Raw genomic sequence first — 27659 nt, 5'->3', positions numbered from 1 at the left:
TTTCATGGCTCTATGTCCTTATATGCATTTGTACTATATCATTGCAGTAACTGAATTTTATTGTAAATTTCTGTTTATAATGGCCTCTAATTATTAGCCAAATAATTATCTTAGTTATTTGGATTATTTATCTTCATATTCCTGATTTCTAGCTCAGTAACTCACATCACTGAAACCCTCACATTATATTTATTAATATAATGATTGAATGGATGAATGAATATAATATTTCATTTTAATCTAAGTCATTCTGATAATTAATAGAGCAGCTAATGGCAGAGCAGGGCATTTGCTTATTACTAAACATACACAAAGGATAACAGTAAGGAGAATAAAGTCAACAGATTTCTGCCTTACTTTTGTCCACTTTGTAATAGTCACTATATTGTGCTATAGTCGAAAGGTAGTGAATATGCCACATCTCTCAAAAGCTTCCTGAGAAATAAAGGCAGATTGGCAAGTGTGTTTGAAAATTTAAGGTTTGTACAGGTGTAAAGTTAGTTTTGGGAATTTCTGTTTTAATCTTGTTAGATGACATTAAATGTGTCATCATCTCCCGGCACTCCTCTTTACCGCAGCTAACAGAGGAGTAGTTTTTGATTTGTATTCTTCTGGAGAGTTCATTCCCATTAGACATTTGTCACTATAGCTATGCACTGAATAAGCTAATCAATGATCACACTTGGTTTCTATATTTACTGGTAATTGTCCTTTGTTGTTCTATTTATTTATATAATCTTTATGCATGTTCTTAGAAAAACCATCTTCACATACAGTACCTATGAATGAATTCAAAGAACTTCAGGGAGTTTAATACTTAATAAATTATTTTTTATTTGCAAATTATCCCTCTGCCTCTTTTATTACCACTACTTCTTAAATACTAGTTTTATTAATGAATTTTGCCTCCCTCTATGACATCCTCCATCCTGTTACCAAAGCGCATATTTCTTCAGCTCATTCTTCTGCTTAAAAGAATCAGTGCCTCTCCATCACCTTTACATTAAGATAAAAATTCCTGGGAATAGCACACAAACTTGTTCATAGCTCATCCTTTTAACCATACCCGCCTCATCTCCTGCTACATCATAGGCACACTGGAAAAGCCGGATCTCAGGAAGGCTCGTTGTTTTCTTGTCTTTCTGCGTTTGCCCGTGCCTTTCTCTCTGCTTTGAAGGTTTCTTTTCTGTTTTCTGACTAACTCCAACATCTCTTTTAAGGGTTAAAATCCTAGTGGGATGGATACATTTTCTAACCCACTGCTTTGCATCAAAAGTTCTTCCTATGACTTCTCATAGCACCACTGAATGCATATTTAAAGAGGATATAAAGAGAATCACAATGATTCGTATTACTTCCAAACTGTCATTCAGCCATTTCCCTCTAGACCCAAGCAGAGTCCCAGGAAGCTCAATCATGTTATTAAATGAATGAATGAATGAATGAATGAATGAATGAATGAATGAATGAATATACCAGTTTTGTGGACGTGCAGTTACATAGGGCCCTTGCCATTCTGCTAGGTAGCTAGCTTCCCTGTTCTTTCCTCTCTCACTCTTCTCATTATACCACAGTTACCATTCTGTGGATACATGTTTCATTTATGTGCCTGTTGTCCCTAGCAGATTTCTGCAGTTCACCCTCCGTGCTCCTTAGCATCTGCTAGCTTCCCTTCAGCTCCTAGTTTAAATAATGTTCCATATGCATTCTTCAAGGTTTATTGATTCTGTTCTCTAGAGAGTGCCCTATACTTCAAGGGAAGAATTTGAAAATATGAGGATCATTAAAATAAATTCCTGTGTTTGGTCCAAAGTTCAGTTATGGTACTGTAGTTGTTTACAGATTTCAGCCTGAGAGCAAAGTAATATAATACAAGAAATTGAAGGTACATGTCTAAACAACAGACTAATGGAATTTTCTGGGTCTTAATTTTAATCAGTTTATTTGCCACAGGAGAATAGTTTTGAAGTCAAGGTTTAAAATTCAAGTATACATTAATGGATTTCATTATTGCAAAGCCTAGAAGTTATAAATAAAGCTAAAGTACAGGTAAAACATCAAGAATGTGAGGAGAACCTCACTGACACATTGGTATAATTTTATTTACTTTTTTTTAAAGTATATATTTTTATTGATTTTTTACAGAGAGGAAGGGAGAAAGATAGTCAGAAACATCGATGAGAGAGAAACACCGATCAGCCGCCTCCTACACATCCCCCACCGGGGATGTGCCCGCAACCCAGGTACATGCCCTTGACCGGAATCGAACCTGGGACCTTTCAGTCCACAGGCCGATGCTCTATCCACTGAGCCAAACCGGTTTCGGCTTATTTACTTTTTTTATACATGCTAATGACTTTGTATAATGTATCCAGTAAGTTCTGGAAAGTTTACATGTTATTATATCTCAGAACTTTAGATAATTAATGTAAATATGCCTTCAAAATCTTTATCTTTGGCTCATCTTTACCCTGAGAATTAAATCCTTTTTAAAAAAATGACCTGAAAATATCCAAATGATTGTACCATCAGCATTTCAAACTCAGCATGCCTACTACTGAATTTTTATAGTATTTTCTGCAAATCTTCCAATCTCACTATGTTCATTATCTTAATTATTGGAACCTTCACCAATTGAAGACATCACATATAAATCAGCCCCACCCCCCATGTTTTACACCCTTTTGTCATCAAATTTGACCAATGTTACAGCAAATCTTTACTGTATCTCTAGCCTCAATATTTGCTATTTTAGTGATGCTTTCACTTTTACCTTAAAAATTGACACATACTTCTATCTATAATATTCTTCAGGTCAAATTCATAGAAATCACTTTTATTTTTTATTTCCTCAATCCACATCTAATCTTTCAGGGAATCCTTTAGGCTTTACTGCCAGAATGTATGCCCAATTTGACCACATTAAATAATTGCTGTTGAAAATACACAGTCCCAGTCATCATTTTCTGTCCATAAGACTACTGTGCTAGCTTCCAAATTGGTCACCTTATCTCTACTTTTGCTCTTAAATACCAGTCTGAAACATCATCCGTAAGCAACAAATTAGTCATAATTGTTATTACTTATAATAGGTTTGTCTAAAATAGTTCTCTCATCACACATGTTGAAATAATTGACAAAATACGTGTAAAATAGTTTAAATATTTAGCTGAGACATTAAGAAATATCAAAAGGTCAAAACACAAAGTGCAAGTGTGAAATGAGAGAAGTCAACTTGCATTGATACTCAGCAGCACAAAATATGGAGAACTAAGTAAAAACCTGGCTTAAATAAAAAACATTACAAAGGCTCCATCCTTTGAGAGAAAATGTAGAAAAGAATAAAACTTCATCCATCAAAGGAAACGACAAGGACACATCTGCGTCTCATTCTAGGTGATAGGTAAAAAATAGAGTAGTTCATGAAAATCATCAGCGCAAACACTGTTGGATTATGTAAATTTATCTTACAGTTTTGCCAAGCAGTGCAGCTACATAGTTTGCAGGAGAAGGGTCCCCGCCAGAGTGCCTGCCTGTCACAAGGAATGCTAACACAGTGAACGGGCCACACTCTCAAAAGGGGACTGCAAATCATTCCACCAGTAGAGCACTGCTGATTCCTCCTGAAAACATGGTAAGTCAACAACAAAACACACACTCACACACAGAGACAAACCAACAGAGTGTCGTAATCAATAGTACGTAGAAAGAACATACAGCAGAAACAGACATGCCCCCCAAATATTGTGTAATTAATATAATAGCTACCCTGTTCTTTTCATTGGCTAACACTTAATTCTCAAAGAATGCAGATATTGGCAATGTTCCCATTTTCCATATGAAAACAACAAAAGAGAATACTCCCTCTTTTCATATATAAAACTAGAGGCCTGGTGCATGAATTTGTGTATGGGTGGGGTCCTGCTGGCCTGCCCTCGATCGAGGTGGGGGTGACAATTAGGGGTAGGGTCAACCAGGGGAGGGGCCGTGGGTGGTTGTGGGGACCGACTGGGGCCCCTATCTGGCCGGTTGGCCTCCCGGTGCATGTCATAGCGGCCAGTCATTCCGTCATTCTGGTTGCTTGACTTTTATACTAGTACTAAAGGCCTGGTTCACGAATACATGCACGGGTGGGGTCCCTTGGCCTGGCCATCTCGCCCAGTCCCAATCGGGCCTGCCGGCTTGGGGGAGGAACTGTAGGAGGTTGGCAGGCAGCTCCTATGTTGAGTGTCTTCCCCCTGGTGGTCAGTGCATGTCATAGCCACTAGCCAGTTGTCCAGTCATAATGGTCGCTTAGGCTTTTATATATATAAACTAGGGGCCCGGTGCACGAAATTCATGCACTGGGTGTGTGTGTGGGGGGAGTGTCCCTCAGCCCAGCCTGCCCCCTCTCACATACTGGGAGCCCTCAGGCGTTGACCCCCATCACCCTCCAATCGCAGGATCGGCCCCTTGCCCAGGCCTGATGCCTCTGACAGAGGCGTCAGACCTGGGCAGGGGACCCTCATTTCCCCCCATCACTGGTTCTGCCCTCAGCCCAGGCCTGATGCCTCTGGCCCAGGCATCAGGCCTGGGCAGGGGACCCCCCAGACCCCTCCGATTGCTGGCTCTGCCCCTTGCCCAGGCCTGACGCCTCCGCCAGAGGTGTCAGGCTTGGACAGGGGACCCCCATCTCCCCCCGGTCACTGGCTCTGGCCCCCGCCCAGGCCTGAGGCCTCTGGCCCAGGAATCATGCCTGAGCAAGGGACCCCCTTCTCCCTCTGATCGCTTGCTCCACCCCCCGCCTAAGCCTGACGCCTCTGACCCAGGCTTCAGACCTGGGCAAGGGGACCATCATATCCCCCCAGTCCCCGGCTCCGCCCCCCGCCCAGGCCTGATGCCTCAGCCAGAGGAGTTGACCCTCATCACCCTCCAATCACCAATCACTGAATCGGCCCCTTGACCAGGCCTGAGGCCTCTGGCAGAGGTGTCAGGCCTGGGCAGGGGACCCCCAGCTCCCCGCGGTTGGAGGCTCCGCCCCTGCCCAGGCCTAACGTCTCTTGCTTCGCTTTAGGCCCAGGCAAGGGACCCCTAGCTCCTGGGACTGCCAGCTTCGACCATGCCCAGCTCCCATCGCTGGCTCCACCCCTACTTCCTGCTATCACTGGCGAGGGCGGCAAAGGCACCTGATTCTCTGATCATGGCTGGGGGGCAGGGCAAAGGCAGCCCCAGGGCCGCCTTTGCCCTGCCCCCCAGCTCTTAGCTCCCCCCTGGGTTTCAGATCACTGTCAGTGGCAGGGGGCTTCTTCCTGCTTTCCCTTTCGCCTCCCTGCATTGTGCCTACATATGCAAATTAACCGCCATCTTGTTGGCAGTTAACTGCCAATCTTAGTTGGCAGTTAACTGCTAATCTTAGTTGGCAGTTAATTTGCATATAGCCCTGATTAGCCAATGAAAAGGGTAGGGTCGTACGCCAATTACCATTTTTCTCTTTTATTAGTGTAGATATATAGATACATGTCACATATGCAAATTTGACATTCTTACTTTTAACCACCATGCTATGATACTTCTTATTAGAATGATCACCTACTGATTATATCAGTGTATTTAAAACATTAAAGTACTAAAAGAAGACCCTGAATACATGAATAAGAAAAAAGCTTATCACCAAACAACTAGTGTTTTAAAAAGAACAAAATTAAATTCATTAAAATAAATATATTGCTGCCATGATTAATTTTTAACTAGCTGAGTTTATTTTTTTTTTACTTAATAATATCGTCCTTTAAAATGTATTGATGTCTGCTCAATTTAACATTTAGTATTTTTTAATGGGGTTTTAGACAGTCAAATACAAGTATTTAAATTACGTAGACATGTCTTTTTTTTAAAAAAAAAACTTACTTTAGGGTTGAGGAAGAACCCTGTAATAATCATTGGGTATCTGGCCCAGACTGTCTGGTATCCTGATAAAACTGAAACGTATGTTTTCTTTGTCTTTTTTAAGTACCTTCGACTCCTTAGAGTTTTCATTATGATGTTAGGTAATCCAAATTATGTGATTTTGCAAAAAAAAAAAAAAAAAAAAATTTCCTAGTATAAGTTCTTTAGGAGTCAGCATGCTTTCTGAATTTTGTCAGTGTGCATCGTGTTATAATAACATATAGTGTACTAACAATTCCTGTAAAGTACGTTGCACAAAATACCCATTTAAATTGTAATACGTTGAGATAAATTTCAGTATTACAGGGGAAGGCAGCCAGAAAGAACAGATGAGAATGCTTTTTATGAGTGCGGTTAACTTAGGTAACTCAGGTAAAATCTTAAACACTGGGAGAATAGTGTCAGACTAGTTTCCTCATTTCCTTTATGTGAAAAATCGGGGTATTATGAATATTACCATATAGACTACGGAGAGGAGAGTATGACAATCCATATTGAGCACTTAGCAGGATGCATGGCTCCTAAACCCAACATTTATGAAAGCGTCAGCTTTCTCAGTTCAGATATAACCACTGCAGTGATGTTTCATATATTAAATCCTTTGATTTATGTTTGATTTACCACATTTTAAAAAATTATTCATTTATAATAATAATATTTTATTAACTACATGTGTACTATGGTTCAGCACAAAAAGATTTATTCTTCCTGTGACTTTGTCTAGGTCTGAATTTCCACATGTATGTATTATCTGCAAGCATTATAAACCTTATAAATGTTTAACCAATTTTTGTTTATCTTGGACTTAAAAAATAATATATCCTTACTAATATGAGCATTATTTTATATTAGCCTCCTTCTCTAGGAAAATATGTTTTTTCTAGGGAAAAGTTGTGTAAAATTAAATACTGAAAATGATGAAAATATTTGTGCACTTAATATATTTTCTTTTATTGGTGATTCTAACAATCTCCAAACAGAGTAGGAGATAAGGTGTTAAAAAACATTTATTATTTAGTGCACAATATTAGCAAAGTTGTTTGTTTTATTCTGTACAAGCATTTTAAGATTGTGCGTAAATCTTTTACACGCATATATACACATGCTTGGAAAAATAAGTTAGCAAAATTTAAAAACAAAAAAATGATAAATAACATGTAGAAAAATAAATTTATGTAAACTATAAAAAACTTGTCCCATATGTGCACATTTTGAAGAATTGAGTAATGCAAAATAAATAAATAAATAAATAAATAAATAAATAAATAAATAAATAAATAAATAAATAAATCTGTCAGTGGTAAAAATAATAAATGAACAACTATATCACCTTGTAATAAAAAAGATAAGATTTTACATGTTGATCTTAGAAATGTTTCATGTTCAACATGAACTGACTCCTCAAAAGTCAGTCTTTAAAGTACTGTGCAACATAGATGTAAGACTTTGTGATTGTCTAAGAATAACTTCATGGTAAGAAAATCATATTTTGGGGGGAAATACAGGATATTGAGGATCTACAGATAGATAGGAAAAGGTATATATATCGTATCAATACAAAACTTGGGTAAATCTCCTGATTACTTATTATTAAAATGGAATTGTGCTGCTTCTCTGGAAGCTTTTGGAGGTGTGGGGACCATGTATTTATTTCATGATTATTGGCGAATGCCACTGGCCTATGTTGACTGGAATAGATAGGGTCACAAATAGCAAATAGTGTATAGAACAGTCTTTCTCAATTACTCTATTGAGAAAAATGGAAGCCTTCTGATTTTTATTTTGTTGTGCTGGATTGTAGTTTGGGGCACAATTTCAGCTTCTGAGAGAACTTGCCATGATGCTTAAATTTTAATATGTTAATGAATTTCTTGAGCCATAAACTTTTTGAGAAAAATTCAAGTGTGAAAATTCAAGTGTGAGTTTTAGCAATACTCAAGCTTAGGATCAAAATATAAAACTTATGAACACTTCTTTATTCAAGATTACTTATAGTTGATCATCATTTATTAATTAATTTTACATTTCCAGTACAATAATATTTTATTAGTATTGCTAAGTCTAGAACTCTGAATATTCCACAATAAAGTAAATTGTGAGAAATTTTTATGTTTTCTGCTCATAATACATTTCTATTATACTTAAGAACATTTTATTTAAAATTGTTCTTAAAATATCGGAAACACATTTAATAAAAAATACCCAGAAAAAAACTAGCGACATTATGGGCAGTGCTTATGTAGGTAATATTAACAATGTCGCCGAAACCGGTTTGGCTCAGTGGATAGAGTGTCGGCCTGCAGACTGAAAGGTCCCAGGTTCGATTCCGGTCAAGGGCATGTACCTGGGTTGCGGGCACATCCCCAGTGGGAGATGTCCAGGAGGCAGCTGATCGATGTTTCTCTCTCATCGATGTTTCTAACTCTCTATCTCTCTCCCTTCCTCTCTGTAAAAAATCAATAAAATATATTTAAAAAAAAACAATGTCTATTTCTGAGTTCCAGAAAAAATAGAGATAACAATGGGAATGGCCATATTAAAAATGTAGTGAGAATTTTCTAATATTGATGAAAGATATAATTATGCATTTTTGAAGGACTCCATATTTCAAGCAGAATAAATGTATTTATGTTTAAAGAATATCAAAGACAAAGTTGAGGTCAAACAGCCAAATAGAAAAGACTGACCACATATAAAAATGAGTATTAGATTAATAGTATTTTTTCAACATCAGAGAAAATATTACATTTATAACATCAAAAGGATGAGACAATATTTGCCAATATAAAATTCTGTATCTTGGAAAGCTATCAATATAGAAGGGAAAACAAACACATTTTGCAGTTAACTGAAAGCCATTTACCAACAAGACATTTTTCTAAAAGGACTTAACGATTGTGTTCGCACAAGAAGGATCAATTTCAAAACTTTCAATTATTATTGTACCATTCCTTCCACAGCCGTGTATTACATAATATCAAGAATACTGAATATACAGAATAGGTAAAATGAAAGAGAAGTCATCAATCACTACATAGTCTATAAGTATTAAAATATTTTATATTAGTGGAAAAACCTCAAGTTTCTCACCTTTAAATATGATGTTAGCTGTACGGTTTTTGTGGATATTATTTTATGAAGTTTAGCAAGTTTAGGGTGTGGAATTTTGACATGTGATCCACCAGTCATGCTTCTTGCTATTTACCCAAAAGTGTTGAAAACTTATGTCTATACAAAAACATATACATGGATGTTATTTACTCACAAATGCCAAAACTTGGAAGCAATCAAGTTATTATTCAGTAGGTTATTGTATAAACGGTGCTACTTTCAGACAATAGAATATTATTTAATGTTAAAAATAAATGAGCTCTCAAATTAGAAAAAAAAAAAAAAGACTGAGTAATCTTAAATGCATGTTACTAAATGAAAGGAGCCAATCTGAAAAAGCTACATAGTGTATGATTTCAAGGATATGACATTCTGGAAAAGGAAAAACAATTGAGATTAAAAAGATCAGTGGTTGCCAGTGGGTGGGTTGGGCAGAGATAAATAGGCACACAGATAATTTTTAGGACAGTGAGAATATTCTGTATGATATCATAATGATAGATATATTACTATATCATTATACATGTGTCCAAACCCATAAAATGTTCAACACTAAGAGTGAACAATATTGTAAACTATAGAGTTTGGGTGATTATGATGAGTCAGTACAGGTTTATCAAATATGACATAGCTACCACTCTAGGGTAAGGAGAGGTTGTAATGTTGATAATGGGGAAAAGCTAAGCATGTGTAGCGGTATGAAATATTTGGGAAATATCTTTATCTTCTTCTTAATTTTGCTTTGTACATAAAACTGCTCTTAAAATTAAAGACTTGCCGAACCCGGTTTGGCTCAGTGGATAGAGCGTCGGCCTGCGGACTGAAGGGTTCCGGGTTCGATTCCGGTCAAGGTCATGTACCTGGGTTGGGGAACATCCCCAGTGGGAGATGTGCAGGAGGCAGCTGATCGATGTTTCTCTCTCATCGATGTTTCTAACTCTATCTCTCTCCCTTCCTCTCTGTAAAAAATCAATAAAATATATTAAAAAAAATTAGAGACTTTAACAACATAAATTATGGCATAGAAAATGAATTTTGCACTTGTGGATGTTTACTTTAAAATAGGAAATTCCTTCCTCTGGCCCAACTCTAGCGGTGCAGATACTCTCTAGTAACAGTCCAGACGTTCCATGAGATCACATGGGCCCAGTAGGGTCAGTTTTCAATGTTTAAGAAAAATATAGGAATCCTCATTTTTTAAATAAAATCTCCTAATATTCCAATGTTGACAACAAATTCAATAATGTAAATGCATGCTGAAGGTTCAAATTACATGATCCAAACCAAACAAAGTATACATTTGTTAGGTTAGGTGGCTCAGGAGGCAGCACAAGAAATAGAGAGTCCAGTGAATCAGAAAAGAAAGGAAAGGAAAAGGTTTATTTCTGCGTCCCTGGGAGACCCACGTACCCCCAGGACAGGGCACGTGGATTCACGCCAACAGGGAGGGGGGCGCTTTTTCTATACTGCAGTTGGATGAGGGGCGGGCACATGAGCTGAGGAATTCTCTGCTGCAGGGGATGGGCGGGGGTATTCAGAAAGAAGTCAGTATCTGCGTGGGGGTATGTGGATTAAGGGAGAAGAAGCCGGTATCTGTGTCTGGCACGTTGATCTGTGAGAAATTCCAGGGGAAGTCCATTGTCTCATCACATGTCTGCATGTATCTGACCCTGGGCTCTCTCCGACCTAACAACATTCACACTGTATTACACAGACAATCCGTCCCTCATTTGGCCATAAAATCTTCTATAACTTTATACACAATGACTCCAATTGGTGAGCTGATCCAAATGGAACATATTTGAACACTTCAGATAATTCTAAATTGAGGCTCTTAGTAAAAATATTATAATCCAATAGAGCATAAATTCCATAAAAGCAGAAATAGGGTCTGTGTTATTCATCACTCCACAAGGTCCCCAGTGACTATAAAATTACCTGGCACATAATAACTACCGAATAACTAAAAAATGATTTATGAATAAATGATGGAATAAAGTAGACCTACTGCTATCTATAAGCCCTGTAGCCCACATTCTAGTGTCTGTCCTTCAATCTTACTAATAGTAACCCCCCTCCATAGCTTCTTACATGTACTCAGACTAACTTAGTAATACATATTTTGAATTTTGTTGGTGTGCCCATGGTAAATTGCTTATTACTATGAAGTAACTTCAGAAAACTATTCAAAACTTTAGACTGGGATCAAGGGTTGCAACTGTCTCCTCCTCACCCATCTCCACTATCAGAGCTGGAACTAACAAAAAGGACAAAATATAACTGTGTTGGTTTGTTTTTTTGTCATAAAAATTATGCAGATTTTTGTAACATATTACAAGGTCTGAAGCAAATAATTACTGGTATTTCCCAAATGCCCACAGTATGATATGTACCCAATGTCATTCACTTGATTTTTTCCTGATAATGTCACATCTTACAATGAACATAATTAAACTATTTTGTAATTTATGACATCAGTGTTTCTAAGCGGAGAGGTGCTTCACTCTAACACTTAAATTCTTTTTCCCCCGTGAATATGCTTTTTCTGCTCTGCTCTGCAGCCCTTGCCATCCAGGCTGCCTGAAATGCTCTTCAACATCCCTTTTACTGGCTCCATGAATCTTTCCAGGACATGGCAGGGCTGAGCGAGGTGTCCTTTGTATGATAGGTAATATTTTTACCTGCTTAAATTGCCCATTAGACTTTTTGCTTCTTGAAGACTGTGACTATGTCTTCTCCCCTATTGTATTTATAGCCCTTACTCAACTGACTGGCCTAGTATTAATGCTCAATAAATATTTGATGAATGAGTGAATAAAGGACTTTCACAGAATCCTTAAGATACTGGATGATGTACCATGGTTCTAAAATTTTAATGCCTATTAGCATTGGAACATGTAGAAATTTCTCTTACATGTCTTTTATCCAGTATTATAGTCATCAGAACTTTATTAACTAGAAATTCAGCATTTATTTAGAATGATGATAATGTCGAACACCTTGATGTTATTTTTAAATTCCTTTTAACATGATTTTAACAACATTTTTATATGCTGATTTAATTTAAAGACATGATAGTCACAATAGCATTAATCAAAATATTTGATTAATTATTATACCACATTTTCTGTTGTTAAAGATAAGAGGAAATTTTTATTATTTTTGTAATGATATTAAATTTCTAGCTAAATTAGTCTATTTAAATTTAAAATTAAACTATGGCTTAATAATATACAGAAATCATTTATTATGCTAATTTAATATGTTTTAATGCATTAAATACTTTTTTTTAAATGCAGAGAAGTTTTATTTCCTTCTGGATATATTTATGAACTGAGAATAACATCTAAAGAATAAGTAACTAATAACTAATAATATCTCCACTTTACACTCTTTCTGAGGAGTATATCATGTATACTTGTATAATAGAAACTTGGAGTTTTCTGTGAAATATTTAATACTATGGAGAAATATTAAGTATGAAGGATGCACTTTAACAACAGCAAATATTTCCCATTTGGGAGAGGGGACGTTCCAGTGATATAATGTGCAATGAGGCGATTGTGCTTCTAATCTTGGAAGTTTGTGGGTAATGAAGAGATAAAAACAAATAAAATAACTGGAAGTAGTTTGCTCAATGGTAAATGCAATAAGAAAGTAATATGAGCCCTGAGTGTGGCTAGAATGGGGACAAGCCCGACTGGAGGACTTCCCAAGTTACAGACCGGTCAGCCTCAGGGCCTAAATTAATAAGTAGTCAGACACCAGCAAATGAAAAGAGCTCTTGATTGGTCCTTCACTTTTTTCATTTATCTTAGGTGCAATTGGTTCCTCTGAGTGAACTGTGAGCTGAAAGTAATTTGCAAAGTAAAATAATAGAAACGCTTGAGTTGCCCTACTGCCATAGGACGGCCATTATTGAAAGCAAAGGGTGTGGATGGGTGGTAAAGTGCTGCTCTAAAATGCAATATCTAATTATAATTGATGTTCTGGCTTCTGTGGAGCATGTCACAACACAAGAGACAAAAGATAAAATTCTAGTGCTTTCAAGCTCTCCTGGACAAGATGGCCTTTCTTGAGAAGGTCGGGAAAATGCTACAGCTCCAGGTAATAGCAACACACCATTTCACCATTAACAACAGGATGCACTTAACTGCCCATGTGAGGAAACTTAAAAATTCAGAAAATGAAGACTTATAAATGAGGACACCACTGTTTGAATTAAGGCATTCATTCAAAAGTTTTCAGGTCTGCAAAATGTTTCTTTTTTCTTTCTCTTTTTAGCCTCCTCTTCTTTCTGCCTCCCATGGTGATCACTCATAATCCCTGAATGAATCATTTTGCTGTAATTAATTATTTGCATTTAATTTCATAATCTGTTTCATTGTTCATAACATGAATTTGTGCAGTTCAGCTGTTGAGGCAAGGCTGGTGGGGAGAATATATAGACCGGCATAGGGACTCGAAGTTTTAGTCCTGTTTGATGAATATACTAATGAAGCATCTGGATGGTGGGATTGAACCTAGCGTTTTCCTGCTAGGTGTTTGGTGAGGAGACCTTAATCCTAAACCCTATTTCTTGTTCTTTGCTTTAAAGCAACTCTAAAATGAGGGCCAAGTAGTGTAACCTTTGAAATATTGATTTCCTTCACAATAGCCAAAGCCAGTACAGAAGACTGCAAAATCAGCTGTTAGCTGGGGGTTCTCCAAAGAGAAAAAGAAACCAGCGGAGCTTGTAAAACCCACCAGAGACCGTTCTAAAGAGCTTTAGGAATGCATCAAAACTCCAAGGAGGAGAGCTACATAGTATTCTATGATGGGGCAATGCCAACACAAGATAAGAACAGTGACGAGTTGTTAAACCTGGTGCAATTAAAATAAATAAGTTTTCTAGAGAGGAATGATTACAACCACATATTGAAAACTGCTTCAAGTTTATAAACAGTTGTTATTCACAACATTATTTAAATGATTCACTTAAAGGAAAATGTATAGTGTGTTGTCAGATTACCACATTAAAATGCCAAGTTTTTTTAACATGGTCAATACCATGCTATGATGTCCATTAAAAAACATTCACTTTTCTCTTTTCCTTATACACCAATGGTTTTATATGTAACATTTCCCATTGTGGGACTTAAGTCATATGCAATTCATTTGGAGCAATGCCTGTGTCTGCTGTGTTGACTAATGTTATATTATTAGATAAAGGGGGGAAAATTTTGTGAATGAGAATATGATGCAAGTTTGCTGCAATATTTCTCTTTCACTGCTTTCTGGCTTTCCTATTCATACAATAGCTTTGTTCTACCCTTTTTTTTTTATAACAGTCAGTAGGATAAAACCTATTTTCTTCCTTTTTTTGTGTGAGAGGAAAGGCCAAGGAGAGGGAGAGAGAAAAAATATTGATGTGAGAGAAATATTGATTGGTTGGCTCCCACCCATGCCCTGACCAGTGTTTGAACCTGAAACCCAGGCATGTACCCTGACTGGGAACTGAACTGCGACCCTTTGATGCAAGGTATGATGCTCCAACCAAATGGGCCACTCTGGCCAGAACTCTTCCCTCTCATAATCACACACTTTTTGATACTTAACAAATCAAAATGAGCCCAACTTAAAACCAATATTTGCCATGCATTAGACATAAAAGAGCCTCATATTTTGCTTGAACCATAACGATGATTATTGTAAAATTTAAATTGTCATTTTTTCATGGGATCTCTTATCTACCATCATTCTTCATTGTGACAGGTTCAGTCTTAACAACAATTTCAAGTGAAAGAGATACGGCCTTCAAGTCCAGTTTTACTTTCATGTGTAAGTAAAATAGTAATGCTTGCTGTGGTCCTGTATAACATATAATCAGCATATTTTACTAATAATTTTCTAAATTGTAAAATAAGGATGCATATGTATAACTATGTATAATATAGTGTGTAAAGCACTATATGTTAAAATTAGGAAGCTTAACAGAAATGACCTAAATTGGAAAATTAAAATTTCTCATGATTTCTGTACTTGGAGATAACTACTATTTAGCATTGTGTTAGTTTCCTAGGGATGCCATAACAAAGTGCCGTAAATTGGGTAGATTAAGCAATAGAACTCTATTGTCTCATATCGGTAGAAGTTTGATATCTGAGATCAGGCGTTGGCATAGCTCCCGCTCAGGGCTGTGAGGGGAAATCGGTGCCATGCCTCTCTCCCAGCTTACAGTGGTTTGCTCGCAATCTTTGGTGTCCCTTGGCTTCTGCTCATCCTGACTCCTGCCTTCATTGTCACAGGACATTCCACCTGTGACATTTATGGTGGTCCGTAAATGTCTCCTTTAATAAAAACACCCACCATATTGAATCAGGGGTCTACCCTACTTCACTGTCACCTCATTGTAAACAATTGCATCTGAAACCATTCTTTTCCCAAATAAAGTCACATTCGGAGGTTCTAGGAGTTAGGACTCCAGCAAATGAATATTGAGGGGAGCCCACATTCCAAGCCACAATGTCATCTCATCACATGTTGTATTTTCTGTGCGGATGTAGTAATAATTACTGCCACAATTTACTAAGCCTAGATTCTGTGCCAGTGCTTATGCAAACCAATTCAATAGTGTATATGATTTATATGAGAATAGATAAAAGGAATCATACTAATATCACAATGCTGCTAGTGAGAAAAACTTAGGCATAGAGGAAAATAAGTAATTTTTTCTATGTCACAGAGCCCAGATAGAAATCTAGGCTCTTAGATCCCTGATAGTTTGTGGAGTATTTGTGTTGTACATTCTATTTTATAACCTAAATCTTAAAAGTTCCTTTGGTGCTAGATAGGCCACTTATGTAAACATTCTGAACTTAGCCTACATAGAAGACTGCAATGGGTTCACATTAAGCAATCACTCTATCCAGAGCAGTTGGACAAAGTCACCGAAGAGTTGATACTTTTTTTATGATCTGTAATTATATGCTTGAGTTTTCAGATATTAGATCCACAACTCATTAGTTGTGTCAGTTTTGGGAAAAATAAATCCTTCAGTAATAATGATAGATTTACTTTGCTTTGATGTAAAATTTCAAATAAATATCTAGATTTTTAGGGTAAAATTTTTAAATATTCTACCATATTTACTGTTTCCTATTTTGTCAGTACTATACCCAGGGCCACCTAATGAATTTCAAATGATAGAAACTTTTTAGAAGAGCCTAAAATAAAATTTAGATGTCCTACTATAAAAAATATAGAAAAGAACACAACAAAGAACACAATACATTATTGTTTTATTTAATCCTTACAATAAGATTTAGATTAGTATTATTAATTTTATTTCATAAATAAGGAAAATTGGACACAGAGAGTATATACTCTGTTCCAAATATTTAGGACTAGGCCTGGGACTTGAACCCACAACTACCTTGCTTGAGAGTCAGGGGTCTTGCTCTTAATCTCTTTGCTAGAATGTGTTTAGTAACATTTTTCTCCTATCCTTCATTCATTTGAATTCCAATCATCTGTCTCCTAAATATGCAGTAACCATTATGCCCTATTCTCCTTCATGAACACAAAACTAATCTGGAGAAGTATACATATTGTTTAAGAGACTAGTTGTTCACTTTTTAAATTCATCAATAATATAGGATTCAGATTTATTAAGTAGATAATAATATAGATACATGTATTTATTCTCTATAGATAATTTAATGTTATCATACTTATAATTTAACACAGAAAAAACTAATCTAACCAATATGTTGTTTCAGAAATATACTAATCTTCATGGACATTTCTATTTCTAAAAGTAAACCCAAGGTAAGATCTGTATATAATCAAGCAAAGAGTAGGATACAAATGAAGATTTGACTTAAAGCAGAACTATGAAATATAATAGTGTAATAGTTCTAGAAAGTGAAAAGACCTCCAAACCCACAAAACATTTCTAATTACCAGTTTCAGAATTTAAATGACATGCTAGAATATATTTGTTGGCAGTAGAATTTTTTTCCTAATGTCATAGTATAACTCATTTAAATGCATTTTCATAATAACTTCCCTATACAAGATTATTAAATTCCATTAAACATCTATAGAGGTCACAAGCTCAAATAGTCATGAACTGAGAATATAAATATTAATGCAGGCCACTTTCTTTATATGTATTATTTTACCACTTTTGAAAGAGATGTGTACATAGAATATTCTATAATATAATAAAAATAAGGCGAACGTGATGACACAATGCATCTTACCATGTGTGCAGCTAGGGATTGTGGAAAATAAATGCATCAACTTGTGTTAGTTGGCAGACACTCACTAGAGCCTTTTCTAAGCATTTGAGAAACACCACACACACAAAAAGAAATGATAATTAGGGGATACAATGGAGGTATTAGCTACTGCTATTGTGCTAATCATTTCACAATATTTAAGTGTATCAAATCAACACATTTTATACCTTAAATATAATGTTATATGTCAGTCTTAGATACACTGCTATGATAGCCAAGTTGTCTTCATCTCTGTCTATTCTTCACAGAACAGCCATAGTCATCCTGTCTAGGTATAAGGCAGGTCATATCAATCTTCTGCCCAAACCACTGTTTTCATTTATAGTAAAAACCCAAGTTCCCACACGACTGGCCACCATTAACTTTCAAATTATAATCAGGCCATCTATGGCCCTCACCTCCCTTCCCTCGCTTTTACCTGCATCTCACTGACTGACCTCTTTGGTGTTTCTCAGATGCTCAGAAAAGGCTCTTCTTTGAGAGCATTACCTATTTGCTCTACCTGGATTTCTCTTTCCACTTATATCTACATAGCCATTTCTCCTGTTTTTCTCAGGTTTGGATTCAAAAGTCACTCTCTTTTTAAAACACTTCATAGGCCTTCTATCTAAAATTTCAACCCCTTATCCTGGTACCTCATAGTATTTGTAGCTATTTTAGTTATTTTTTTCCTCCAGAATCTACACCATAGGCTTGTGATTTTATCCCCTCCTTGGCCTTCTTTAGCAGCATTTAGTTATGACATTGCAAGAACTCCCACATTTTACTCAAATGGATTATTTTTAATAATACCCTTAATAAAACTGAGACTGTAGTATTATGCTCTAAATTTGCACACACGCAAAAAAAAAATTCAGGGGAGAGTATGAATCAACTCAATGTTTTCTGATGACTTATTTTATTAAAGTAATAAAAATTACTAAGCCAAGGATAATTAAACATTGAAATTAGTGTGTTTCTTCCAAATATTTAGTTACCAGCAGACTTGGTATTGATTAATATATGCAATGAGTTACTCAAGTGTTTAACTTAATCAAAGAGGCAGGTTAACTGTTAGGGTTAGTTGCCCAAGGGAATATTTTTTTGTGTGTGCCATAAATACATTTTCTTCAAGTATGTTTAAATATTATCCACTAAGTAGCAGACGTGATACTAATGTCAGTCAAATATGTCACCTCCATTTTAAAAATCCTTTAATACCAATTTATGTCACTCAGAATAAGACTAAAAGTTATTGCCAATGGCTTGCACAATCACCTTCTTCAAGCCTTTACTCAAATGTCATCTTCTGGTTTGCATTTTTTATTATACTAATTAAAGTTGCAGTAACCTCCAGTCTTCTCTCCCCCTCTTATTGATTTTGCTAAATATTTACTTATTTCTTTATGTCTTTTTCCACTACAAATGTAAGCTCTATAAAAGCAGAGATTTTCTTCTGAAATTCTCACAAATGTACCCTCTATGTCTATGATATTGCTACATCAATAAATTAATTCAAATATAAATCCCTATAATCTATATACAATATAAATGCACCTACATATCATTAAAACTAAGTAACCACATGGATAATTATAACACAAACTTTAGTTGTTTTTTCTTATTTATTTATTTATTTATTTATTTATTTATTTATTTATTTATTTATTTATTTATTTATTTATTTATTTTCGTTAATCCTCACCCAAGATATTATTCCATTGATTTTTAGAGAGAGTGGAAAGGAGGGGGAAAGACTGAGAGAAACACAGCTGTGAGAGAGACATATTGACTGATTACCTCCCACATGTGACCAACCAAGGCCAGGGATAAAGCTTCAACCAAGGTACTCTCTCTTGATCAAAGGAGAACCCAAGTCCCTTCAGTCTGTGGGCTGACACTCTAATCACTGAGCCAAACCGGCTAGGGTTGTTTTTTTTCTTAATGTTCAATAATTTTTCTTCTAATTTACAACTATAATAGTTTAAAATAAATTTAAAATTACTTTGACATTTTCAAATAAACTAACAATTCTTAGCAAATATAATGGAAATATTCATAGAACTGATTGAACAAAATGCATTTAAAAAGTTTTCACATTTGAAAAAAATGTGAGTTTCTGAATCAGTAGGAATACTTCTCAGTATACTAAGCAGGTATAATTATCAAGAAATAATTTCTGAATTGTCTGGAAATTTTTTTTAAAAAATATTGATTCTAGAGAGAGGAAGGGAGAGAGAGAAGAGAAAGAGAAAGAGAAATAAAGAGAAAGAGAAAGAGAAAGAGATGGAGAAAGAGAAAGAGAAAGAGGAAGAGGAAGAGAAAGAGAGAAAGAGAGAAATAGAGAGAGAAAGAAAAGAAAAGAAAAGAAAAGAAAAGAAAAGAAAAGAAAAGAAAAGAAAAGAAAAGAAAAGAAAAGGAAAGATTGCCTCCCACACGCTCCCTGCAACCTGGGTATGTGCCCTGACTGGGAATCAAACACAAAACCTTTTGTGCATGGGATGATGGTCCAACCAATGTAGCCACACCAGCAAGAAAAATTAAGTTATTATAAATTTTTTGTTGTAATGTCACAACCAAAAATCATTCTCAAATTCAATTTTGCATTATATCACTCAGAATAATTTAGGTGGTAGTGTAGTTTCAAACAAAATTTCAATATGCTGAACAAGTTATCAGTTTATTCTTATTTATGCTTGATATCTAGTGTTTTCTGGAGGAGCAAAGAGTCTCTTTTCATTGTAGTCCCTCAGGGTTGTGAAGCAAGAGAAGGTCCTTTTCAATACACTTTTAAAACTAATTAGCTTGAAATTATTAATCATATATAATTTACAATATGTCCATATTAAATGAAGAGGTGATTATATATTTTATCAAATAAAATAGGGTAAACTAAAATGTGTTTTTAAATCATTTTAAGTAAAAATACATCCATCAATAACAACCTGAAGAGGTGGGAGAGTGCTGTAATGTAAAGAATACATATTGGGTGAGATTTAAGGCAGGCTGCTATATACATGGAGGGTCTAGTATCCCTTCAGTGAACTAAAATCCCAAATGACAGCAAAGTGAAAGAAGCCAATATTTGGGAGAAAGAAAGATGACACCAGAAGGGGGGATTTCAGAAAGACTTATTTTAGTTGAAAGTAGATGGTGAATAGTAGCCTATATAATAAAAGCCTAATATACAAATTGACCAATGGCAGAACAACCTGTGTAATGACCGGTCGCTATGATATGCACTGACCACCAGGGGGCAGACGCTCAACACAGGAGCTGCCCCAGCCCACAGGCCCCAGGCCAGCCAAGGTGGGTGCCGGGGGTTGGGGCCCCCTGATTGCCCCGCTGGTTGCCCCACAGATTGGCCGTGATCGCTGGCCAGGCCTAGGGACCCTACTCATGCATGCATTTCATGCATCAGGCCTCAGTTAGAAATAAGACTTGTAGCAACAGTGTGATCAACTGAAAAACAGCCCCCCCGCCCCCCCCCAAAAAAAAGATCAGTTCTTAAGCCCAGGAGCATAGATACGTTACCTTATAAGTTAAAAAGGTTTGTGCAGATGTAATTAAGTTAAGGATCTTGAGACAGGGCAATCATCCCGGATTATAAGAATAGAGCCTAAATACACTTACAATAGAAGAAGATTTTATATACACCCGCCTGCAAGTGCGCGTGCGTGCACACACACACACACACACACACGCACACACACACACAAATATGAAGTGGAGTAAGAAGGATTTCAATATGCCAGCCTGAAAGTTTGGAACGATGTGGCATAAGACAAGGACTGCCAGCAGTCATCAGAAATGGGAAGAAGAAAGGAGCAGATTCTCCTCACAATCTCCAGAGAGAACCCTGCTGACACCTTGATATTAGCCCAGTGACACTGACACCAGTCTGCCGGCCTCAGAATTATAAAGGAATAACTTTATGTTGTTTAAGCCCTCGTTTCATAATTATTTGTAATGGTAGTCATGGGAGACTAAAATAAGCATCACACACAAAATAGGTATTAATACTGCATAGATTACTGATTATTAAGATGGGTTATAAAACTCCAAAATATGCTATTTGACCTTGTCATCTAGGAGACAAGCTCTGAGCTGCACAGTAACATGGATGAAGCAGGCAAAGGCTGTGTGAACCTCTAGAGATGAGGTTTTTTAAAGGCAGGGTTTATTTTTTTATAAATTAATAACATTAAATTATATTATTTCTAGAAAATTAGAGTAAGTATTTATAGAAAGTCCCATTAATTAATTGTCTCCATTTTGGGGGGAAAAAATTTCCGTTTTTTCAAAAGGAATTCATCTGAATGACAGCTATCCTCATATCTATTAAAAGCTAGTTGAATTTCTGAAAAACAGGAAGCATAATTACAATATCCCATCCTTGAAAACAACAAAATTTATCCAAAAGAGATTTTAAAACCATTTATCAATGCTAAAATGTTAGGGGAATTGTCACAACCTCATACTACAAACTTAGAACATTATCTTCCAGATAAACTACTGTTTAATTTCAATTAAAAAAGAATGCCTTGACAATGGAGTGGACAAGGCTGCCATTTAATGAAATGGGTAGCTAGAGGGATAAGTAGGTTTAGAGCATAACAAAAATGTCCAGTTTTAAAGTAACTTCATGAGGATAATTACATCTCAAAATTAACATATGATGTGGGTAATTTAATATACAACTGAGCAGTTCAGTCAAAATATATCTTTAGGGCACTTTAGTATGTGGTTATGGTTTGCCCTGGGACTAGGAAGAGAGTATCTGCAGAGAAGAGAAGATAGTCTCATGAGAAGACAATGCATTATGACAATACTTAATATTGACAATTAGGTGTGGCTAAAATTAACTTTGCCCAAACAAAAGAACAAAAAGAAAGAGATGCATGAAAATAAAATGTAGTAAACAGAAAGGAAATATAGCAGATATCATACAAAAATAAATGGAAATTGGGGGAGGGGAATATTTAGCACATATTTACATTTCTACTCTAAGTTATAAAAAAAATTCAAGCCATAAACTCTACTTAAAAAAAGATAAAAACCAGTGGACTACGATGAAGACTAAGCTTGGCAAACTAATGGAATAAATTAGGAAGAAAAAACACAATTGGATACCACAAAGTAGAAATAAAACAGAAATGAGAGAGTCAACAGTGTAGAAAGACAAATTAATTCCAGGGAGGACAGACTTAAGAAAATCAGACATAATGTGGTAGCACAGGGCAAAGAAAGCCATCCAATTTACAGAAAAAAATGCAATAAACAGGACAGTCAGGGGAGATCTGAAATAATGATATTCTAGGTTACCTGAAAAAAAGAACAAAGGCAATGAAACAGGAAATATTCAAGCAAAAACAGAAATAGCAATGAAGTAAAGGAAAACTAGAATCTTTAACAAAAAATATGTGCATTTCTCTCAGGCAACAATAAAAAACATTTGATCATGGCAATTTGCATTTTTGCTCACAGGTCTTCATTCCTCTTTGCGTTCGCAGCTTTTGTAGTTTTGGGTTTTTGTTGTTGTTTTCTTTTTTTAAAAAAAATGTATTTTATTGATTTAAGAGAGGAAAGGAAAGGGAGAGAGAGATAGACACATCAATGATGAAAGAGAATCATTGATCGGCTGCCTCCTTCACACCCCACACCAGGGATCTAGCTCACAACCTGGGCATGTGCCCTGACCAGGAATTGAACTGTGATCTCCTGGTTCATAGTCAATGCTCAATCACTGAGCCACAGCGGCCAGAGCTGTTGTTTTGTCACTGAAGATAGAATTTACTTCACTGCTCACTGATGATGGACTTGACCATGATTGTTATTTTGACCACAGATACGTGTTAGGAAAAGGAAGTGCACAAACCCTAAGCATGTCATGTTTTCTCTTGAGCTTTTTCCATCCTTGTGAGAAGATCTTTGTGCCATAATGTCCATGCCTCTCATTGTCATCCCCCAATCCCTAACTCACTCACTGTTCCAGAGAAACTAATAAACATAAGGACAAACATAGTCTCAAACTATAGTTTGGAGCCATGCCCAGCTGATCCAGCTTATATCAACAAGCCCCCTGGCAAGCACACTGACCTGTGATCTCATATCGGTAACTGTCTAAAATCAATGAGTTTTCAGATGACTTCTTGTATGACATTTTTTGTGGCAATAGTTAACATATGCATTGACCAATAAGGAAATGATGTTTCACTGGCTCAATTAAATTCAATTTAAAGAAATAATATACTTTGGGAAAATGTATGGTGGCATAGGCACTTAGCATATTAAAAAACACACAATAAATTTCTAGGCACAATGAATAAGCCTAGAAAGAAGTTATTAACCTTTAAGAACAAAAATTATTCAGCAATCTAATCTTAGGACTCTCAGTAACATTGGGTGACTCCAAAGTCTATTTATAAGACAGTGGCTAGGGAAATATTTAACAGTAAATCAAATCATTCAATTCCCCTTTTTCAGAACACTGCAATGACTTGCATCACACTTAGATTAAAATCCAAACTACTTTTCCCTAAGTAATCTGACCCATAGCTACTTCTCTAACCTCTTATAGAACACTAGAGGCCTGGTGCACAAAATCTGTGCACAGGTACGGTCCCTAGGGCTGGCCGGTGATCAAGGCCAATCAGGTTCCCCATTCTCCACCTCCCCACCTCCTCCTTCCCTCACTGCCTGCGTCCACCACCACCCGCCCCCGGTTCCCCATCCTAGCCTGGAGCCCGGCCCCGATCAGTTGATCAGGGCCTACTGGCTTAGGGGAGGGGATACTGGATGTTGGCTGGCCGGCCCTGCCCCCAATTGGGGTTGGGGGTGGCGATCAGGGGCCTGGCTTGCTGGGAGGGAGGGTCCACAGTAGGTTTGGGGGGACCTATCAGGGCCCTGATCAGGCCAGTTGGTCGCTGCAGTGCACATCATAGCGACTGGTCATTCCCGTTGTTCCAGATGTTCCATCTTTCCAGTTGCTTGGCTTTTATATATACAGATTCTCCATCATGTGATTTTCTCTGCCTATATTGGTCTCCACATTATTCTTAGCAAAGCCAAGGGTTTTTAAAGTCCCAGAATCTTTGCATTTGCTCTTTCCTCTGCTTTGGTGCTCTCCTGTCTGATATTAGATTGCTTATTTTCAGATGCCTGTCCTGAACATACTTCCAAAAAGTAGCATACATAGCATACTAACTATATATTTGTGCATATCCTATATACATGTTTGTTTACTGGTTAATTACATTCTTAATGCAATGGGAGCTCTATTAAAGTTGAGGCTCTTGATGCTTGTGTACTGCTGTATAACCAGCATCTGAAAATGCCTCGGAAAGGAAATACTCAATAGATTATTAATACATGTTTTAATATATTAATCAAAGAGTACTAGAATAAAACAACATCCAAATAATTTTAATGAAAATAAAGTCTCTAACCAACCTCTTTGTGGAAGCATATACTCTATATAATCTCCAAATAAAAACCACTTTATGTCATCATCTATACTACTGAAAAATAAACACAAATAAAAACCACAAAAACAGAACATAAAGTATTAAAGTGGTTGGGAGTACCTTTGAACCTTGTTATTAATACAGAAATGTATTAATTTAACTGTGATAATTGTGGACATGAAGTTATATTAAACTTGTGAAAAATTTACTATCTAATGGAAAATTTATGATGCTATATCTACGAAAAGCCTGATGTAAAAATCTCAAATATAAAAAAAAAATAATGTGAGAAGGATGGTAGGAGAAGGCATACAAAATTTATTTAGTTTCTATAAAGAGAGTCATTACTTTGCTTGGTTTCTGAAGTTGATATATTAAGAAATAAGAATTAAAGATTTGATATAAGCATATAAAGAAAATTCTGCTAAAGAAAGCATTCTATAATTCTAAGGTAATCAGAAGGAAACATAGGTGAAACAATAATACAGATCATAAAGTGCATGCTAGAAAACAAAGGCAATTGCTAGGAAATAGTAAAAAACAGAAAATCAAATAAGATGACAGGAATGAAACAAAAACTATATGCCAAATCAATACATGGAAATGTAATAAAATTATATTCAGGGTTATAAAATTAAATTCAACTATATAGGGTTGTAAAATTCAACTGTGCATTTTTCACAAATAGACACAAATACAAGGGATTTAAAATAATTGAATGTAAAAGAATAAGAGAGATATGGGGGAAATGCAAATAAAAAGATAACAGAGGCCAAAATGCTAAATAATGTCAGAAAATAAATTAAAAGTAAAATGTAAATAGTAGCAAAATACACAAAACAAAAATTGCTAGAAATACAGGAATGATAGAAAATGTATTTGTCTTCTCTGATAATACAAGGAGACAGCAAAAGGGGACATAAAAACTATACATAGACATATTTAAATCTAAATTAAGAAAATTGCCCAGCCAGCATATCTCAGTGGTTTAGTGTCAACCCATGAACTGAAAGGCCATGGTTCACTTCCCCGTCAAGGCACATGCCCAGGTTGCAGGTCTGATCACCAATGTGAGGAGTGCAAGAGGCAGCCAGCCGATCAATGATTCTCTCTCATCATTGGTGTTTCTATCTCTCTTTCCCTCTCCCTTCCTCTCTGAAATCATTAAAAATATATTTAAAAGAAGGAAGAAAATAAAATGGCAAATATAAAGAAGACCTCTGTAAAAATCTAAGAACATTAGAATTAGGACAGGCTACATCATCAACAATTAAACAACAACAATATGTGCTGGAAGCAAAGTCCAGCAGGGCATAATTATGCAAGAAGTTCACGAGAAGGCTGGTGGACCTTGGGGCTTCAACAGGGCTGAAAATCTGCATATGTTATTACCTGCTGCTGGACAGCTGTAGGCATTCCCCTCTAACCTGATCATCTTTTCCTGTTTATCAAACTTTACCTGTTTGCCTTCCTAAAGGGCCACTGTGTTTTCCAGCAAATAAAAAGCCATGGGTCCGGAGATTCGCAGAGCCCACTTCACTAGAAAGTGGAGCCTTCCCTGGCTCCCCCATGCCTCCCAAATTTATATTTCTTGTCTAGTTTATTCATTTATGTCACAGCCCCTTCTCCAGATTCCTGAACCGTTGCTGCGAAAAGACTGCGGCAAATAGGAAATATACAAAGCTTTATGAAAATGGCCCCAGAATAAAGCAAAAACGGAATTGTGGAATATTTAGGAAATATCTAAAAGTCTATGCAACATGGCCAAAGTTGCACTCAGAGGAAAATTTGTAGGCTTCCACATTTTCATTTCTAAAATGAGGAACGAAAATATATTATTTAACTCATGGTTTTTAAAAGAGAACACAAAAATAAGTTAAAGCATGTGCAAGGAGAATGGTGGTTAAAAGTTATAAATAAAATAATGTGCAAAGATATAATAAATGTGGGGAAAATAATTTTCACTTAAATTAGATAGTTAAATACATTAATCCAACAAATATGGGGTTCTTGAATATGTTAGTGTGCAAGTGGGTTACAGTCACGGGCCATCCAACTCTCAAGGAAAAGCTGATCCCAATCTTATCCAAATTCTTCCAGAGAGTATGAGGTAGAAGAAAAAAACTTTTCAACTACTTGAAGAAGCCAATATGCCCTTCAAACTAAATGTATACCAAAACAACAAAACCACAACAAAGATTTTAAAACACATACACAAAAACCCAAAGAAATCATGAACAGAGTTTAAAATATCCTAATTAAATATTTGTCTTTAGACCAAACTTGATTATTAAACCCTTGTGAGTAACAAATTGTCAGAGAAAATTTAAAGTTAAACACTAGTCTTCTTAAATTTTAAAATAATAAATGTCTTACTCAAGTTTAAAATAGACATTTTGTCCTTCTCATTGAAATATCCAAAGACCACAGTTTAAGTTAAATTTAAATTCAAAACCATTTCCCGATTCTTTTTCCTGTGGAGTCTCACATAGGTTCTTTCTGAAAGCTCATGTTCTTGATGCAGCTACAGCCTGTGCTGTTTGGTTTGGTAACTGGTAAAGTTCCCTCAGAGTCTCCGAAATTGTTTTGGTTCAACATTAAGTCTATAATGGTTCTAATTATATTTGTAAGCTACCACATTTAAGTATAAAATGCAGTATATTTTTCAAATGGATGCAGTCATGTAGCCACTATAGCAATAAGGATATATAACATTTATGTCACCCCCAAAATCTCCCCTGGAGCACTTTTCAGTGAACCTTTGAATCCCAGAAACGACTCAACTGCTTTCTATTCCTATAGTTTTGACACTTTAGAATTTTGTATAAATGGAATGATAACAACATATGTAGATTTTGTGTCTGTTTTCTTCCTCTTTTAAAATGCATCCATG

Source organism: Myotis daubentonii, chromosome 1 (genome assembly GCF_963259705.1).
Source record: "Myotis daubentonii chromosome 1, mMyoDau2.1, whole genome shotgun sequence".
Classification (NCBI taxonomy): Eukaryota; Metazoa; Chordata; class Mammalia; order Chiroptera; family Vespertilionidae; genus Myotis; species Myotis daubentonii.
The sequence above is the reverse complement of the archived record's forward strand: the minus strand, read 5'-3'. Positions refer to the sequence as shown.